Raw genomic sequence first — 8,858 nt, 5'->3', positions numbered from 1 at the left:
GTCTCTAGACACTGTTATTGGATTCTATCTGAAAGACTACTTTAGGTGATGGATTGAAAGAAATGGACCGCACAATTTTCACACAAGGGACGAGAATGTTTTTTTGTTATTTTTTCTTGTTTTGTTTTTGTTTGTTTGGTTCCATACAGACGTAGAAAGTAATGTGCATTTATTTGTCTTGGTAGCACCTAACTGCAAATGTGTGCTCTTGTGAACATAAAATTAAAGCTTTATATCACAGGATTTATGACATGTCATACAGTACAAACAAGGCATTAGCGAGCATCAAAATCGGGCTCATGTTTTTGACAAGAATGACTTGTTATGCCATAGCACTTTTAAGGACCCAGAGGTAAAAACCCTGGAAAAACTTTCAAGTCACATCCATCACCCAATTTGGATTGACTGAAAACTCAAGGAAATTGTTCTACAGGTTAGACAGTGGCTCTGAGACCTTCTGTGATGACATGTCAAGACATCTGTCTTAGGTACCTTACACATAAAGACACCTGGGAATAGAAGGTTATAATTACTTTACTCACCCTCCCATGTGGAGGAGAATCATTTTCTCTTTTCCAACAGCTACAGCTGTTAGAACAGAGACAAGTCATTAGTTCATCTCATTATAATCAGAATTACCTGGAGGAGGGAGAGAGAATAATGACGAGTACGATGTATCATATATCACTGATCTGAAAGGCTTGGGGAGATGTTTGAATTGTGGACTCAGATAATCACGTTACAGACTGAATTACTGTGTATTAATGGTCTCTGCTAATGCAATCTGGATTCTGACACCGTGCCGCATTGAAGATCTACTGTGGCCTGACACAATCTTAACATCTGACTGATTATTCTGTTTGTTTATGTGGATTGGCTTTTGGAATTCTACAAATTCATCCTCCAAAAATCTGCCTCTCACAACACTCTTTTGAGAAATAGTAGTACATTTTATAGTACATAGTGTATTCATTAGTCAGTGTAATGACAAAAGTCCAACTCATTCTATCATCACTTTACATAATATTGCGTATGGTCTCTCTCTCTCATTTTAACTCTATGGAGATGTCAATAAATGTTGACAGATCTGCTTTTTTGTTACCATGGAGTAAATCCCTATCATTGTTGTAAAATGTTATAGATTAACAGAATGAAAATGAAGTAGACCAGTATGGAAGATTATCAGAAGACGCAGCAATAGCTTATGTTCACTGATAATCCTAAAATAATCATTAAATAACTCTTAAAACTAAAAATCATGGCCAAATAAATAATAGCCAACATCCCAGTAAAAAAAAATCTCTTGCTGATTTTGTACAAGCAGTTTCTCTACACAGCAAGGAAAAAAGTGTACAGTAAATTCTGAGTGTGGAAAATGTATCCTTATGGGTCAATTTAATTCAACACTCAGATACTGTGTGCTGTGATATACAGGGTCCATTTAATTCAATGTTTGCACTCTTTGGAGTCAAATTAACAGTAAGGATTTTACTGTGTAGGTGTGACAAACGGCAGCTAAAGTTAGACGAGTGACAAGTAACAAAAATACTCACTGAGCTCTCGCTGCATCAGTTCCCCCTCTGGTTGATTGTTTTAGCTTACAACAGAAGTCCAAAGTCTCTTACAATGTCAGCATATTAAGGAAAAAACAGCAATGTGCTTTGTCTACCACTGCTACAGTACCTTGCTCAACTCTGTCTCATCTGTGCCCAGGCACAAGGCTTGTGGAGCACTAGCAGGGTTTTTGATGATCAACAGGCAACTGCCCCCCCCCCCCCCCCCCCCCCCCCCCCCCCCACACACACACACACACACACACACACACACACACACACACACACACACACACACACACACACACACACACACACACACACACACACACACGCACACCATACCCCCCTCCCACTCTTCTTCACATCAACAGCTCCATGCTCTGACATCAGAAGTGGGATGTGCCATTATTCCAAAGAAGAAAAAAAAGCTTTGAGAGAAATCCATGGCAACCAACATCGAGCAGAATCCGTCCCTCTGAAATGAGAATAATCGCTCTCTTTTGACCATAGATTCAGACACAGGTTTATATTTGGCCAGTGAGTTATCCAGAGGTCTCCTGTGGGCTTTCATCAGGGTGTCCAAATTTAGACAGGTGGTGTGAATAGTGCTGATGGGCTGTGGGGAGGAAGTGAGTAAAAGTTAAGAGGTAACACTCATGATAAACAACATTGATAAATGTGGCGGTTGAATTTAGCTAATGGTGACAAACATTTTTTCCACCATGAAGGTGATGTCTTATTACTACAGTGTACAGTACAGTATGTGCCACTGTACTTTTTAATGTATGTACTTGTTACGCTTCAGCAATTACAGTACAATGTACCTAAAATCAAAATAGGAGATAACACATTCTCTGTGGGTTACATACCCCTGATTTAATTTATTTGAAGAAATATATTGCTACCCTCAACATTACAAAAAACATGTAATAACAATACAAATGTATTAAATTCAAATATGTGCATAATTCCATCAAATCTAATAATGCTGAGAACATACACACAAAAAAACATTTGTAAACTGGGAATGTGCGCTCCGTAGAGTGCAAATCTCCACCAGGTGGTACGCAATATTAATAATAATACTTACACTGTGTAACATCACGCAGTGACGCAGTAACATCAAATGATCTCTCTATCCCTCTCTGTCTCTCTCTCTCTCTCTGTAGGACAAATTGTAAAACATAATCAAACAGTGCCGTGATGAAGTGTTTATCCCACAAGGAAGTGCCACCTGAACACATTATGATTAAGTCAGGAAACTTGGAAATCTGTATGCAACACGAATTGGTGGAGTTGTGAAGAAGGCTAATCACCACTTGGCCCTTTGTTGAAAACAGAATGGAAATGCCTCAATAGAAGTTGTGGTTTGATGGCTCAATGAGGTTTAACCTTGCATGCTTCTCACTCACTCTCACACTCTCACTCTGTCTGTCAGTGTGTATGTGTGTGCGTCAGTAGGCGCTGTATGTGGATTGGAAGAGGCAGACATGCACTGCAACTAGCATTATCTATTTTGTTTCCACAAAACAGATCATGCTGGACTGCCGAAGGCCGGAGACTGTTTCTCTCCTGTCTGTCCATGTGTCCGTCCGTCCGTGTGTTTTAGTTTTTTGTCTTGAACTGAATGATATAACCTTTATTTAACTATTAAAACATACATTGAGACAAAGTCTGTTTGGCAAGTATGCACTGGCAGAAATATTACACAGATTCACATGCGTATAAATAGACATTACAGGACAAAACATAAAAAAACATACTGACTGTTGAACATTACTCAATCGAGGGTCCATGAAGTTTAAGTCAATAGGAAATTTAAACCTAACAAACCTAATATAAATAATATAAAATAAAACACCATTTAAAAAAAACTAAAGCTCAAAGCAGGAACAGCTATTGGAGAGGGCTTCCGCTGTAATCTTTTTAAAACTCCTTAGTGAGATTAAGACGGCAATTTGAGTCTAGTCTGAAGGTCGTTCCAAGCCCAAGGGACAAAATAAAATAGGCTTTTTTTGCCAGCCTTAGTTCTCAAAGGGGGCACAATATACAGTAGTGCAACTTTGATCTGAGGTTAAGTGAGTTTTCCATCAATATGATGATGAGGACAAGTCAATTCTTCTAGTCATTTATTTTCATTTCAGCACTATGAAGAACACAAATACCTAATCAAGTGCTGATTAGCTGTTATGGACTGACATTGGAGTCTAGCAAAAATGATACCTACTATAAAATTAAATATTATCATCCTTGCTACAAGAATCAAGAGGGGGTCAGTTGAAGGTGTATAGTGTTGTATATTTTACTCATCATTAATGGTGTTTCTTTTGTACCTGTATGTGTTTTTACCCTGCTGTATCTACAGTACTCTTGCCCTGTAACTGTACCTGAATTTCCCTTGCGGGATCAATAAAGGTCTTACCTTATCTATCTTCTCTTTATCATTTGACTCAGCTATGGTGATTAATACGTTTCAGAAATCTTGGGGATTTGCCCAAAGTAGGGACACCAGGATGAAGGTGGTTAAATTTACATTAAAATTGACAAAATAAAGAGAATCAACTCTTCTATTGTAAATGCATCACTGCATGCAACACAAATGGAAGTTCCACATCAAATGGCCATCAAATTGGGAATTGAAATGTTATTATCTGTTGTTACTTTCTCCTCTTAGATCAAATCTGGTGGTGATCTGGTAGCATCAGTTTTTTATTATCGTCCTATAATTCTACAAAACAAAGCTCTGTGCGTGCTGCGTGCCTCCCCAGAGTTCTCCTCAGTGGCTGGAGCAATTGATCTGCATTTGCACACATCCATTGACCATTACCATGTGCACGGAACAAGGAGCCTTTCGCTTTCCCCAAATGTCAGCTGAGTTTTTGTGTCCCGGGTTGCCAAATCATGTGCGTGAAACAAGCGCCGGTGTTGCCACATCCGTGAAACAAGCGGACCATCCGTGAAACAAGCAGACCATGGTGCGGTGCACTTTGGGTGCTCATATCCCCTGACGGGTATGGTCTAGTTATTACATGATTATACAAAAATCCGGTTCAATTTGTCAAATATACAGTTTATCAACATTGCAGGGGGGAGACTAACATTTCAGTACAGACTCTGATCATGCTGTCTGTCTGTCTGTCTGTCTGTCTGTCTGTCTGTCTGTAAATATTTGGGGGAGTTCCTTGGCCTACGGGCAGAGTGCGGAAATGTGGCACTGATCAGTCCAATGGTTTGTGAGAGTGAGTGTGTGCCTTCCGCACCAGAAAGGTTTGCAGACCACACCTAATTTAATGGCTATATGCTGTCCTCTCTTTGGCTGGGTGGAAGTGACATACACCTACAGTACAGTCTGTTTACATCATGTAGCTAGCTTGCTAGCCCACTAACATTTGCAATTTGGAAACGGGTGATATGATAACCTATTCCATCCACCACCAATGTTGTTTTATTTACATGCTTTACCCCATGTCCTACAGTCAAATGAATTGCAAAGTAATTTAGTCTGAATCTGAAAGGACTGATATATGACTACATAGCTGGAGTCCTGCAATTAGCTCCTTGACAAGGTACAGTAAATCCTTACAGGAAGGATGAAAAATGGCTTTGTAAAAAGAGTCTATATTATTATTGGTATCATTAATAGTTTATTATTAATATTAATACTACGAATAGCCTAATAATAACAAACTAATAATAACGAATTATTCATAATTATAAATAACAAGTATTGAATATTTTGGCGTTCCCTTACATGTATGTGCTTGCTTCCAATGTTTTCTGTATGCATTTATGTACTGTATACATCTCAAACTCAGCCTCTGCACGGAGCAAAACTATAATACCTCTTAATTCCTGACACATCTCCCGGCAGAGGTATATTAGTGATACTGTGGTATCACTGTAGTGATACCAGATACTGTAGCTTATCGTCCTGAAACATCACCTTCGAGTCCCAATGTGTTTCCCACAGGCATCTGATTGTCTTTCACGTCTAATGAGGGCAAGTCTCAGACAAAGGCAACACCAGAGTTGAAAAATGCTCAGCGGGTAACACACTCCAGTTAATATGCAAAGCAGATTCTGTCCACGCAAAAGTCACCCATTGATGTGTGTGGGGAGACAATCCCAAAGGATTCGCATATTATATCCCATAGACTAATACTTATTTGGTGAGTCTCATTGAAAACCAAGAAGCGAGTTCTAACTGATTGACTGATTCTGCCTTTGTTTGCAAGGCAACACCCCCGGGGTACCATGGTCTTCAGAGTCAGGGTGAAACTATGGTCTCATAGGTCTCTATATCTTATGGCTCTGAGTGATGTGATGTTCCATTGATCTGACAGAGGACACACACACACACACGCACACGCGCGCACGCGCGCACGCACGCACGCACACACACGCACTTTGTATTTCTACCCTCTACATACAGTATGTGACCTGGAACATAATTAAAAATAACTTCTTGGAAGCTCATGGTTCTCTTCAGCGAAGCTTGTGCATCGTTATGCGTTCATACAGTGATTGTATACTTGGATGTCTCATAATAATGTGGTTCAATAAGCCACTGAGCTGAGGCCTACAATGACTGCAGGAGAGGAGAGAAACCATGTTTGTTGCTGCTATTTCAACCTTGAAGAGAGACTAGGAAAACACAATGCTGTCGTAATCTCTGGAATAAAGAACAAACAAGTCTATTATTTTTCTGATGTACTGTCACTCACACTGTTTTGTGTTGCTGAGCAGTGATTGAGTCTTGTTCCCATTATTATTGTCACCCTAAAAGATGGCCTATGAAAAAGCCTTTATTATTTGCAGCTCTTGGTTACATGTTGAGGTGGAGGCTGCTCATGCAGTAGTTTACTGACAAACACTTGAAAATAATATATAACAATAACAAATAGAAAGACTGCAATCAGTAGAGTGCATACCTCTGCCAACACAATGGCATATTGTCAATATCTTGACAATATACAGTACTGTATATCATTTTGCCTTTGTCCTGACATTGTTCATTGGCCTTTTTAAGTTAATCAAATCTTCATGGCAGTTTACTGATCCAAGTGTCAGCTACATTTGCTTGGACATTATAATAATAATAATCTCCTATCTTCAGCCTTTCAGTGTGAGTGGAAAATATGATTATCTCAGTTTGCTTTGTAAGAGAAAGGATGCAGTGAGTAACCCTGCAGCGTACTGTGATCACACTAGGTAGGCTACGAGCACATTGCATGAAAAGCATGGAAAAGCGTGGGAAGGGGCCGTGACCTCATCCTATTTCTGATAGCTGTTAGGCTACAGATACAGGTATTTATTTAAACAATAGGATGTTCACATGTGAAAAATACTGCGTGTTGGTGGTATAATATCCTTTATGTTGTCTACAACACTGGTGTGTGCTAGAGCATAGTTTTTTTGTTGAATTCAGGCTCTGCATGGTAAACAGCAGGAATTAAGATAAAAGATAAAACATAGGCCTATGGGACTGAGTTTTGCTTGAGTGATATATTCACGTCAACATCACTCCATAAAACATTTCCCTTTATACTTTCTGACAGGACAGCATAAGAAAACTAATTCCAGAGAACAAAACTAAAAAGTTCACACCATGATATTTATCCATCTCACGTTCGATCTCACAAAATGTGAATCACTTAAGCCCTATATACTTTGTTGCACAATGAATAGCAAAATAGCTACGTACAAGATTTTCCCTATTTCTTGGAGGGAGGAAATCAAATTGAAAATAGCATTTTTGGAAAATGCGTGCAACATTTCTGTACGTTTCTTCCAATATTACATAAGCATTATTTGGTAGGTTGTGTTAACCAGCTTGAGAAAGGATTGTTTTCTAAAGTTCCGTTTTGACATTTTGCTGCTGAAATAAATTGTTATATTTTACAGCAGACATCGCATTGCATAGCAAGTATTGCAATTACAGTACAACTTAAAATAAAAAAATACTCTTCATTCCTGCCATATTAAACCTTATTGCAATACAACCTGATGTCTACACAATAACTAGAAACCTCGGATCGTCTCCAGCCAGGTTGCCTATACCTCAGGCCCACAAATGTTAGAAGTCAGTCATCATATCCAATTCGAATTGAATATGAAAAATCTGACTGATAAATCTTGATCACATGACTTCAGAGACAATGTGTACCATTTTGGACAATAATTTGAGGAAATACAAAATGGAGGAAATGTACAGCTGGCACAAATAGCCGGGTCTACATAGGGGCGATCATGATCCAAGGAATCCAGGGGGAAAAAAAATTTGATTGTACGACCTACGGTTTAAGATTTATAGGCCAAAATGTGAAGCAGCCTATTAGTTGTCGCCCATCATGAGGCTGATTTGAAAAATTCTGAAAGCCAACCGTGGCCAATTGGAATGGAAGCAAACAGATACATTGATCACGTGACCACTGAGAAGATGTGTACCAATTTGTGTGAGTTTTGGGAAAAAAACTGCACAAAAGTGTGTTTTGAAGAATACGCAAAAAGGTGGACAATCTTTATGTCAAATCAATTTTGACTGTACAACCTAGTACAGTTCAAGAGTTAGAAACCAAAACGTGAGGTGGCCTGGTATAGCACCACCATGAGGCTAATTCGAAAACTTTTCGGCAGAGGCTGATGTCCTTGGCCTACTGGGAGTGTGCACTCACGCCAATGGTGCTGGAGATTAGCTGTTCACAGACACACTGACAAACTGGCGGAAAGTTGGACGGATGGACAGATGGCTGTCTGGTCTGGCAGAGACTATGACAAAGTTTGGAATCATATAGTACATATTAATAGTTTCCCAAATAGGGCTGGGTAATAAATCGGTATTGTATTGCCCGTAATATGAGAATAGATATACATCATCTGGGATTTGGGATATTGTGAAATTGGACGGTTCTTGAGATACGTGAACTAGTACAGACACACAAACAGACAGAGATTTCACACTTTTTATAGTAGGATGTCCTATTCCCAATGGTCACAGAAAAAGTGTTAATGTAAACCTACTGTACTGTTATCTTTCGCATACAACATTCGGCAGCAATAAGATCCATATAAGATCAGCATTTGTCTCTTATAGATTTAAGGTAATGCTTGATGCAAAGATCTGTGGGAGACATGCTTAAAAGCAATAGGCCTACAAAATAAACACAATTTGAAAGACAGCTCATCTGTTATGAACACCATGAACAATATGCATGAGTTGAAGTTTGGCAGATGATAAATTATGTGCTTCAGGAAAGCATTCCATGCACTATTTGAAATGCCATTAACAGCAAATTTGTGCCA

This window comes from Gymnoscopelus microlampas (genome assembly GCF_963454915.1).
Source record: "Gymnoscopelus microlampas genome assembly, chromosome: 10".
Lineage (NCBI taxonomy): Eukaryota > Metazoa > Chordata > Actinopteri > Myctophiformes > Myctophidae > Gymnoscopelus > Gymnoscopelus microlampas.
Note: the sequence above shows the minus strand (reverse complement) of the source record.